The following is a 12,836-nucleotide window of genomic DNA, read 5'->3' as shown; positions in this document are numbered from 1 at the left end:
GTCCACAAGTGAATTCATAAAGACATAATCTAATAAAAAACTTTTAAGAGCAATGTACCATTCCCGTGGTGCTTGCCTGAGACCATAAATAGCCTTACATAAATGACAAATAAAATTTGGAGTCGAAGGATGCATAAAACCAGGTGGTTGCATCATGTAGACCTCATCATCTAAAGTGCCATTCAAAAATGCATTATTAATATCTAATTGTCGAAGAGGCCAACCACGGGTCAAGGCTATAGTAGAAAAGAATATTCTAATACTAAGAGGTTTGGTGATATGACTAAAAGTCTCTGAATAATCTACCCGTGGACGTTGTTAAAAACTCTTGGCGACAAATCGAGCTTTGTACTTGTTGACAAAACCATCCAGATTATGTTTAACACGAAAAATCCACTTGCAAGAGACCATATTTTGGTTTGTGTATGGCAATAAATCCCAAGTCCTATTTTGAATTAAAGCATCAAACTCTAATCATATGGCCAATCGCCATTTAGGGTCTTTTAGTGCTTGTGTAACACTAGTTGGTTCAAGAGCCCGAGGAAGAGGATGGGTTAGAGTATAGTTAACAAAGGAAGGATTAAAGTACTTGGAGTTAGGCTTACGTGGCCGTGTTGTCCTTGGAGCCAGATCTAGTACTTTAGAAGAACTCACTTGTTGAGGTGGCAGGTCCGAAATATGGTTAACATGAGCACTTGTATAAAGATTAGGTTGTGGTGATGAAGTATTAGAATCAGAATTTGAATCTGTTGGGGTGCTGCAGATAGAACTTGAATCTGTAGACGTATTTGAGTGGTCAGAAGTAGAGTTTTCGGAGGTACTTGGAGGAGGTTGCGCCTACAGTTGACATTCAGGAGTAGAAGGTTGCTGCAAGACTTTAGTGCTGGGCAACAATGGAGAGCCTTGTGAGGGACAAATAGGTTGAATAGTGTCAACCAAGGTGGTCAAGGAATGCGAAGTCAAATTTGTTCCGGGAAAAAATGATGTGTGCTGAAATGGAAATATATGCTCTACAAATCTAACATGCCATGAAAAATATAAATGATTTGTTTTAACATCGAGACATTTATAAGCAGATTTGTTTGGACGATACCTAAGAAAAACACAAGGTTTTTAGTTTGCCTGTAGTTTAGAGGACACATAAGGACACAACCACGAATAACAAAGACATCTAAACACTTTAAGTCTTGAATAATTTGGTTTTTTCTTGTAAAGTAACTCATATGGACTCTGATGTTGTTTCAATTTTTTAGGCATGCGATTGATCAGGTAATTAGCGGCAACAAGAAATGCATGTGACCAATATTTTAAAGAGACTGAAGCATGATGCATTAACATACGACCAGTGCGTGGCAATGTCGACTTTCAGCCAGACCATTATGCTCAGGAGTGTGTGGTGGGGTATAAAATGAGGGATACCAAAAGAACTTAAAATTGGCACTAATGCTATATATTCACCACCATTGTCTAAATATATTGATTTAATAGGCAGTTCAAATGGTTTTTCCTCAATAGTTTTGAACTAGATGAAGATTGTTTTAGCATCTGACTTTTTTTTCATTGGATATAAAGCCAAATATAGTATATATACTAAAATTTAATCTACTGGCAGATGTGCAGGCCCCCAAACATCAGTATATATCAATTTTAATGGTTTTAAACTAGTCATTGAAGATGCACCAAAAGATAGTTTTTGACTTTTATTGCAATAACATGAATTACAAGAAATTTCAGAAAACAAATGAACTGGACTAGTTAAATTATTGGAATTCAAAATAAACCTAAGAATTGGAAAAGGCCAATGCCCAAGACGGTTATGCCATGAGTTGAGACTTTAAAGTTGGGTATTGTTTAGTTGTAATGTGGTTGATGGATGAGCGTAACACACATCATTTTTGTTCTCCCTGTGCAACAGAATTTGTCCCATTTTGAGATCCTTGACCTAAAATTGGAATGGACAGAATTCCATAGAAACTTGATTAGTCAAGCAAAGTTTTGCAATAGAAATTAAGTTCCGATTTATAGAATGAACACACAAAACATTGTTCAAGGTAAAAGTTTTAGCATAAGCTGGTAGTTTAGTTGTGCCAGTGTATGTGTTTTTAACCCTTAACAGTTACCAATTAGAATCTCTTCTTGTCTTCCATAATCAGAATATACGGTGAAGGTATTCAGATCATTAGTAATATGGTAGGATGCAATATGGTGGGACACACCTATATCAAATTACCATTCTGGTGTAGTTTCTTGTAGGAGATGGAGTCTGAATACCATTTTCATTAAGAAATCTAGCAATATGGCGACATTCTTTGGTGTCGTGACCTTTTCATTAACAAAAAACTTAAACCTTGTTCGAAGTGAAAGATTATTGGGGTCGACCGTTCCACTGACTGAAGTTGTGATTGGGAGGAGAACGATGAATATGCGTGTCGGTGTTGAAACGAGCACCTAATTGTTGGCGATATGAAGGAGAAAGTGACCGTGGGTAACTTTTCTGTGAGAAATTGGATGTGGCGATGATGGGTTCAGATGCAGGAATTTTGGATTACAAAGTTCGGTCACAATCTATCAGACTATCGTGTAATTCAACAAAACTCATAGGGAGCGGACGAATTTTAATATCATCTCGTAGCGAACTGTATTCAGCACCAAGTATCATAAGCACATGGATAACTAGGTCGTCATCTGCAATGGGGTGTCCTCCAAGAGCAAGCTCATCTACCATTGAATGAACATCTTTGAGATATTTGGCAATAGACCTGGAATTATAAGGATTATCATGGAGATGACTTTTCAGAGAAATAACTCTTGATCTAGATTTGTTAGCAAATAGGGCTACACGCCGAGTACATATTTCATGTGAGGTTTGTACTATGAATATTAAAGGTTTAATGGATTCATGACAGGATCAAAGAATAACATTTATGATTACTTTATCTTGTCAATTCCAAATCGAGAAGAGAGGATTCATTTTGCCATCATTTTGGAGTCTCGCTGGTGGTTTCAATGATCCATCTATGTAATCATAGATATCTAAACCAATGAGTGCAGAGTTGAGTTGTGTGCACCACACCAAAAAAATTAATTCAGTGAGTTTGGTAGGTGGGTTTGTCGGAGCATTGATATAGACAATGGGTGTGCCACTAGTGATGGTTGTTTGACTGCCGATTTCTCTAGTCATGATCGTTTCTACTTGAGTTTTTAAGAAGGTGTGTATAAGTAGGTATGGATCGATTTAGGAGGTTGTGAAGTTGTGTAGCTCTAATACAATAATAGAGACCGATGTTTGATATTAGTTTGAATTGATCGTAATGTTAATTGCAGAGAGTTCATTTATAGATTACATGGTACATATCTACACTGTACAAGATAACTGTGGAGCGAGGAAAGAAAGGGATAAGGAGTTATCATTTTGTTGGAACTGTAAGTCCGGGTAATCCGTGGTTTAGATGTTCATACAAGATCATATTTGGCTGTTATGTTATAGTCAGTTCAGGTTTAACAATATAACATCTACATTTAACCATACCAACAATTAGCTTGTTTGACGCTTCAACGGTGCATAAGGGGAACAAATATGGAGTTTTTTATTATAATATATGCAACAATATACTTATAAGGTTTTAATAACTTTAACCCTCAATCCTCCTGTTGGTCGCATAATACTTTATGTAATTATACAGGTAGAAAGCATATTACAAGAAAATCAAACATTTTTTACCAACTTATTTCTGACTAACGGATAATGACCGGAATAGAAAAGTTATAACCGACCGATGCAACCAAACACCGAAGTTGGTCGTAAATAATATCATAGCCAACCAATATTGATCGGTTATGAGGTAATTGGAGCCAGTGTCCACGTCACTATTATTTCCGACCAACTCATATAATCGACCAACTATATCAAAATCTACCAAATGTTATGTACACAGGGGACCATATTACGTCATGTCATTTCGGACCACCTTATAACCGACCAACTATATCAAAATCGACCAAATGTCAGGTACAATGGGAGCCACAACCACGTCATTTTTGGAAAAGAAATGGGTTACTGGACTGTATCACCATTTCTTAGGTAAAATGTATGGATATCTTAGTGAAATAAAAGTCTCATTCAACTTTCCAAACTCCGTCAATGTCATACTTGGTAAAGCTGATGGTTCTTCTTCATCATCTATGTCCATTATATAGAAATCTGGCTTCCTTTGTCTAAAAGGTAATTATTATTGAAATAATTTACATTGGACATAATTTGATAAGTTTTATTGTAAACGTAATGAGCATTGAGAAATACATGAGTTTCATTTCATTAACAACAGGGTGATTCATATTTAAGTATATTCTAGTTGCAGGGAAGTTCGTTATACAGAGTACATATACAACACAAAAATATATAAGTGAAAATTATGTTGGTTATAGCATTGAAATCGTAAATTTATGGTAGGCTTAAGTATCACATGCCTTTCTTGGATTTTTCATATAGTTGTAGAAAGTAGTCACCCAATTCATTAAAGAAAGTAACATTGATACTTTTCCTACAAATACTTGCAAGAAGGTCAAATGATTGAATTAACTTTATCCGTGTATATATATTTAAATGTCAACTTGTCTATCCCATCTTTCCTGTAAGAAGCTCTGGGATGTACATCCTCTATTACCCCAACTACATATGCATTCACAATACATTAAATATGTCCTCCTTTTTTTCCAACTTCCTATATTAATTGGAAATGCACCTTCTAGGAATCTATTGTGTGTCTTCAGTTCCTGATATCTTTCTAGGTTAATGAAATCAAAGCTTACATTTGGAATATGTAGGCCCCCTTCCGTATCTTTCTCCATTTTTGTTTCAATTTTAAAGTAAATATGGTTTTTGTTACGTATGGCCTTGTTAATCTCATAACCATTGTATGTTTTTACTTTGAAAAACTCCACTCGGTATATTTGACCTTCTTCCAAAATTGCTTCGAATTCAAGAAATATTGTTGGTGGCACAAAGGCATGAATCTTACAACTCTAAAATTGAAGGAAAATTATCCTAGGTAATATTTGTTAGTTTGACAAAAGTATTGAAAAATTGTTTATTGCATAAAAATTTCATATTTTGTACTTATATAGTCATAGCCGAAATTACCTTCCAAATTGATTGATGTTTGACTTTTAAAATGTCAAACCAAATAAAATTATTTTGATCTAAAATTTTGGTTATATCACTAATAAGAATATCTTTCTTTTTTTTCAATTTAATTAATATTTTAAGTTATATTTTAATTTTTTGAATTTATATTTATTTTGATATTTATATATTATCTAAACTATATCACATGTTTATATATTATTCTATTTACTTAGTCGCTACGAGAATCTTCAAAATTCTTTAATTTGTTACATTAATTTAGGGATAATTTATTTTGTATAATAAAATTGTTCTTAATCGCTACATTAAAGTAGATTATATAGTTGAATATATAATTTAGGGATTATAAATTTAATGTTTAGGATATGGGTATAGGATTATAATTTATAATTATTTTAGAATAATCCAATCGTACTAATATATATAATTTTGATTATTCTTGTAGATTTCGAATGACTTTTACTTAATGAATTAATTGATTATCGAAAAAATTGTTGTTTACGTGGCAATATGTTATGCTATATAATTTTTCTTAAAAGTTGTTTCTGTATGACTTTTACTTAATACATTTGATATTATGTTATGTAATTTATCTTAAAAAGTTATGATATATCTTTTAAATTCATGTATTCAAGATATATATTAAATATTTTTCAATTTATTTTGGAAATTCGAAACTTATATGCCAATCTCTATTAAAGAATAACCTCTCTATAATAATATTTTTATCAGTCCCAACGATATTACTGTATAGAGATTTTAATCTATCATATTAATTTTAAAAAATTATAATGGAAGTGTGAGTAAAACATATTACATCAATTAAAATTATAATAAAAAAAAATTACATACACTAATTATGTGTAATTCACTAGAAGAAAAACGACCATTTTCTACCAGCGTTTTGGTAGGAAATGGCCCAAATCTGGTAGGAAAAGGGATCAATTCCTACCAACGAGCTTGGTGGGAATTGCTCAGGTCAGAATTGCACCTTGGTAGGAATTGGTGCCTGTATATCAAATGGCCCCCACTTGACAAGTGGTTGCCCAAGTGGCATGCCACATGGTCCGCCACATCACCTGACACGTCAGCTGCCACGTCACACAATTGGGGACCCAGTTGATGAGTTGGCTCGTGGGACCCAGCCATGTGTCCTGCCACGTGTCATGCCACGTGGCAATTTACACAGTCAGGTCCTTTTTCCTACCAGAATTGGTAGCTTTTGATTGAGTATTTCCTACAAGAATCGGTAGGTTTTGATTAAGAACTGGTAGGTTTTATGCCAGAATCCGTGAAAATCGACATTTCCTACCAATCATTTCCTACTACTGTTTAGCTTGAATGCGCTAGAAAATAGCTTGAATGTGGTAGGAAATAACTTGAATGTGGTAGGAAATGTTGGACCTTTTTAAAAAAAAATATTCAGAATTAATTTTTCATGTTAAAAAAATATTCAGAATTAATTTTTCAGAATTAATTTTTCTAATCCTGGCATGCAAATGAATTTCAAATTTTTTAATAATTTTTTCTTATGACTAAAATCGATATATCCTAACATCCGTACGGTTGGATCATCAAAAAATCCTTTTAAAAAATTAATCCTGTAAATCGGGAACGAGTCTCGTTGTCGGGAGGGGTACTTTTACCAGATTTTTTTAATCCTGACATTCGAGATGAATTTCAAATTTTTTAATACTTTTTTCATGTGACTAAAATGAGTATTTCTTAACATCCGTACGGTTGGATCGTCAAAAAATCATTTTAAAAAATTAATCCTGTAAATCGGGAACGAGTCTCGTTGTCGGGAGGGGTACTTTTACCAGATTTTTCTAATCCTGGCATGCAAAATGAATTTCAAATTTTTTAATAATTTTTTCTTATGACTAAAATCGATATATCCTAACATCCGTATGGTTGGATCGTCGAAAAATCATTTTAAAAAATTAATCCTGTAAATCGGGAACGAGTCTCGTTGTCGGGAGGGGTACTTTTACCAGATTTTTCTAATCCTGGCATGCAAAATAAATTTCAAATTTTTTAATACTTTTTCATGTGAATAAAATGAGTATATCTTAACATCCGTACGGTTGGATCGTTGAAAAATCATTTTAAAAAATTAATCCTGTAAATCGGGAACGAGTCTCGTTGTCGGGAGGGGTACTTTTACCAAATTTTTCTTATCCTCGCATGCAAAATGAATTTCAAATTTTTTAATAATTTGTTCTTATGACTAAAATCGATATATCTTAACATCCGTACAGTTGGATCGTCGAAAAATCATTTTAAAAAATTAATCCTGTAAATCGGGAACAAGTCTCGTTGTCGGGAGGGGTAGTTTTACCAGATTTTTCTAATCCTGACATGCAAAATGAATTTCAAATTTTTTAATAATTTTTTCTTATGACTAAAATCGATATATCCTAACATCCGTACGGTTGGATCGTCGAAAAATCATTTTAAAAAATTAATCCTGTAAATCGGGAACGAGTCTCGTTGTTGGGAGGGGTACTTTTACCAGATTTTTCTAATCCTGACAGGCAAAATGAATTTCAAATTTTTTAATAATTTTTTCTTATGACTAAAATCGATATATCCTAACATCCGTACAGTTGGATCGTCGAAAAATCATTTTAAAAAATTAATCCTGTAAATCGGGAACGAGTCTCGTAGTCGGGAGGGGTACTTTTACCAGATTGTTCTAATCCTGACATTCAAAATGAATTTCAAATTTTTTAATAATTTTTTCTTATGACTAAAATCGATATATCCTAACATCCGTACGGTTGGATCGTCGAAAAATTATTTTAAAAAATTAATCCTGTAAATCGGGAACGAGTTTCGTTGTCGGGAGGGGTACTTTTACCAGATTTTTCTAATCATGGCATGCAAAATGAATTTCAAATTTTTTAATAATTTTTTCTTATGACTAAAATCAATATATCCTAACATCCGTACGGTTCGATCGTCGAAAAATCATTTTAAAAAATTAATCTTGTAAATCGGGAACGAGTCTCGTTGTCGGGAGGGGTACTTTTACCAAATTTTTCTAATCCTGGCATGCAAAATGAATTTCAAATTTTTTAATAATTTATTCTTATAACTAAAATCGATATATCTTAACATTCGTACGGTTGGATCGTCAAAAAATCATTTTAAAAAATTAATCCTGTAAATCGGGAACGAGTCTCGTTGTTGGGAGGGGTACTTTTACCAAATTTTTCTAATCCTGGCATGCAAAATGAATTTCAAATTTTTTAATAATTTGTTCTTATGACTAAAATCGATATATTTTAACATTCGTATGGTTGGATCGTTGAAAAATCATTTTAAAATATTAATCCTGTAAATCGGGAACGAGTCTCGTTGTCGGGAGGGGTACTTTTACCAGATTTTTCTAATCCTGACATTCGAGATGAATTTCAAATTTTTTAATACTTTTTTCATGAAACTAAAATGAGTATTTCTTAACATCCGTACGGTTGGATCCTCTAAAAAATCATTAAAAAAATTTATCTTTTTCATTAGGTATGAAAAAATCTAGTACGAGGCAACACCCAACGGTTTTTTATGAAAAATTGTTGTCTGAAATAAATTGTGACAACAGTTTTTTTGAAAAAAACCGTTGTCTTAGATGATCAACTTTTTTAAATCTTACGGCTGATATTAAATCTACTTTTAATCAACGGCTCTAATTACACCAACTCAACAATCCAAGTGAATGTTTTTCCCCAATCACATGGTGCCACCTCATCACAAGCAACACTTCAGAAATTTCAAGAATCAGACTTACATACAACGGTTTTTTATGAAAAAAGGTTGTCTTAGATGAACATTGACAACATTTATTCGAACAAAAGCTGTTGTGTAAGCGTAGCAGCGTTTTTTAATCTAATGGCTGATAATAAATATACATTCAATCAACTGCTCTTATTACACCAACTCAGCAATCCAAGTGAATGTTTTTTCACCAATCACATGGTGCCACCTCATCACAAACAAGTGTGAAAAAATCTTTTAAAAAATTTATCTTGTTCATCGGGAACGAATCCCGTGTTGGGAAGAAGTGCTTTTACCAGATTTTTCTAATCCTGACATTCGAGATGAATTTGAAATTTTTTAATACTTTTTTCATGTGACTAAAATAAGTATATCTTAACATCCATACGGCTGGATCGTTGAAAAAATCATTTAAAAAAAATTATCTTGTTCATCGGGAACGAATTTCATGTTGGGAAGTAGTGCTTTTACCAGATTTTTCTAAACCTGACATTCAAGATGAATTTGAAATTTTTTAATACTTTTTTCATGTGACTAAAATAAGTATATCTTCACATCTGTACGGTTGGATCGTCAAAAAAATCATTTAAAAAATTTATCTTGTTCATCGGGAACGAATCCCGTGTTGGGAAGTAGTGCTTTTACCAGAATTTTCTAATCTTGACATTCGAGATGAATTTGAAATTTTTAATACTTTTTTCATGTGACTAAAATAAGTATTTCTTAACATCCGTACGGTTGGATCATCTAAAAAATCATTTTAAAAGTTTATCTCTTTAATCGGGTATGGAAAAAAATCTAGTACGAGGCAACATCCAACGGTTTTCTATGAAAAAGTCTTGTCTGAAATAAATAGTGACAACAGTTTTTTTGAAAAAAAACCGTTGTTTTAGATGATCAACTTTTTTAAATCCTATGGCTGATATTAAATCTACTTTTAATCAACGGCTCTAATTACACCAACTCAACAATCCAAGTGAATGTTTTTTCACCAATCACATGGTGCCACCTCATCACAAGCAATGCTTCAGAAATTTCAAGAATCAGACTTACAGACAACGGGTTTCTATGAAAAAAGGTTGTCTTAGATGAACATTGACAACATTTATTTGAACAAAAGCTGTTGTGTAAGCGTAACAGCGTTTTTTAATCTAATGGATGATATTAAATATACTTTCAATCAACTGCTCTTATTACACCAACTCAGCAATCCATGTGAATGTTTTTTCATCAATCACATGGTGCCACCTCATCTCCTCTTAATGAACGTCTCTCATTATACCAGCTCACCAATACAAGTGACAATGGTTTTATGAGCAAAACGCTTGTGTGATGTCGTGATATACAACAGAATAAAAACACTTGTATGTCAAGTGATATTTAGACAACACAATGGAAGTACGTTTGTTATTCCTAGAGGACTAACAATGAGATTTACAGAAGGGGGGGTTGAATGTAAATCTCAAAACTTTTTCAAGTTTTGAGAAGTTTATTAAAGCAGTGTGTTCTAGATGAACAAGTGTATGAATTGCTTTGAGCTAATGCAGACAGATATATATTCAAACACAAAATGTAAAGAACACAAAAAACTTTAAAAACTTTTCTGGTGGATTTGTTGTTCCACCAGAGATGGTATATTAGAAAATCTGTGTTCAACAATGTTGATCACAGCTGCATCCTAGTACAAACTAGATGAATTTTCTCTCAAGATATTTCTTAACAGCTCTGGAAAAATCTCTCTCTAATTACTAGCTTCTTCTTGGTTTATATATTACCAAGTGTACAAGTGAAAAACAATATAAAATTACAATAGTAAAATAAGTTCTTCACTTGCTTCTTTTCCTGTTCACTCAAGTACTTTGTTGACTATTGCAACTTTGTACTAAAGAAGAACGGCTGCTTTTTCTGTTGATCCTGAAATTCGGCTACCACATCTCAGGTTTTCTCTGTCAACCCATGTGCCTCTGTTTGTAGGTACAACTACCACTTATCAACGGCTAATTAGCAGAACATCCGTTGAAGCTTTCATCCGTTGATGACTTCATCCGTTGAAGGATGTTATCCGTTGAAGCTTTAGAGACATCCGTTGAAGCTTAGCTTCTCATCCGTTGAAGGTCTTTAAGTCATCCGTTGATACCACTTCATTTATACAAAATTACAAGGCATGAAATATTTACAATTGGCCTTCCTATCTGCATATCATCTAGTAGTCAACATGACTCATAGTTTCTCTCAACTTCTAAGAATTACAATTTTAAATACAGAGACTGAAATATGCTACAATACTAGACTTATTTCTAAGTAAAGCTACACCATCAACGGATAGCCAAAGTGGTCTTATCCGTTGAGGCTACAGACACTAAATTTCTACTTAAGTGTTTTGTTAAACATATCATCAAACTAATGCACATATATTCCTAACAATCTCCCCCTATTTATGTCTATAAGAACTGTAGGCATAAATTCAGGGTTAACTTGATGATAACAAAACACTTAACAAATATTTGAATTGAAACTAAGTAGAAATATAAAAAGTGCTGCAAAAGTGTATGTCCTAGGAGGTAATTGAAGATTTACAGTATTTCCAAGGATGCTCCTCTAGCCTGAGCAAATCATCATTTTCTTCTTTGTTCCCTGGTTTTCTTTCCTAGCCCTTTGTCATTTTCCTCAATTTGGAGTTGGAGTTGTCTGAAGAATTCAGCTTCATCTTCATCACTGATATCCAACTTAGATTGCATTTCCTTGAGAGTTTCATTGCTGGCAATCTTGAGTTGGTCTTCAAGTCTGAAAAATCTTCTGACTCCTTTGTCATCTCTAAATTCCATTAACCAATGAGGTGATTTGTGAATTTTAGTTCCCCTTTCTTGTATGAGTAAGGTTCTGGGCAAAGCATTTGGTTCCCTCCAAGTCTTCCTTATGTTGGCAATCTTGTTGAGAATTTCAGTCTTGGCTGTTCTGGTAAAGCCAGAATCCTTTTTGATGGCTGAAAAGACTCTGATCAAGGTAGAGTAGCCTTCATTTAGAATCCTGTAGAGAGGCCATGTTCTTTCCCCAGCTCCCTTATATCTGAAAACCAATCTCTCTGGTAGCTGTCTGTAGGCAGCTATTCCCCTTACTTCCTCCAGCTCATCCAGATAGAGATTAATGTCTGAAGCTTCTTTTATGTCACAGATGTGAACATAATCATCTTTAGAAATGGGTGGCTTAGGGTTAGGTTTTTGTTTTTGAGTGAATTTCTTAGAGGTTAGGGGAGGTGTAGATTTAGATTTTCTTTTCTGTTTCTTTGGTAGTGGTATATTGGTTACAAAGGTAGGCAATGTGATGTTGTCCCAATCAATAGGTTCCTCTTTTGGAATGATTGGTTCACCATGGATATTTATAGAGGGATCAGCAACAAAAGGTTCAGGTATGGAAGGTAGTGGTTTAGATATAGATTTGGTATCTTCAGGGTTATCTTCACTCCTTCTGTGTGCCTTGGCCTTTCTTCTGTTTCCCTTCTGCCATTCCTCTCTTTCCTCCATATTTTCACCAAATATGCTCCCAAGAACCTCATCTAAGTTAGCAATCTTTTCTTCACCCCTGACTTCAATTCCTTTCATTTCTTCAACTTGGCTTGACTTTAGCTGTTTTTCAAGCTTTGCTTGTGCTCTTTTGTCAGCCTTGAGTTTTACAGCTTCTTTCTTCAACCTTCTGGTTTCTTCCCTTTTAGCCTTTAGAAATTTGGGATGTCCTTGCATCACACAGATACTCTTTCCCTCTCTATAGATAAAGGCCATGTTCATTCTCTCACCCTTGTCCTTGGTCTCCTTCTTCTTTATGATGCTTGCACTTAGAACTTTGTCTCCATCAGGTTTTGGAAGAGGAAAGTCTACTTCCTTTATCTGAGCAAAGTCTAGGGGATTCTTTGTGGAGTCCA

This window comes from Apium graveolens, chromosome 3, assembly GCF_009905375.1.
Source record: "Apium graveolens cultivar Ventura chromosome 3, ASM990537v1, whole genome shotgun sequence".
NCBI classification, from domain to species: Eukaryota; Viridiplantae; Streptophyta; class Magnoliopsida; order Apiales; family Apiaceae; genus Apium; species Apium graveolens.
Note: the sequence above shows the minus strand (reverse complement) of the source record.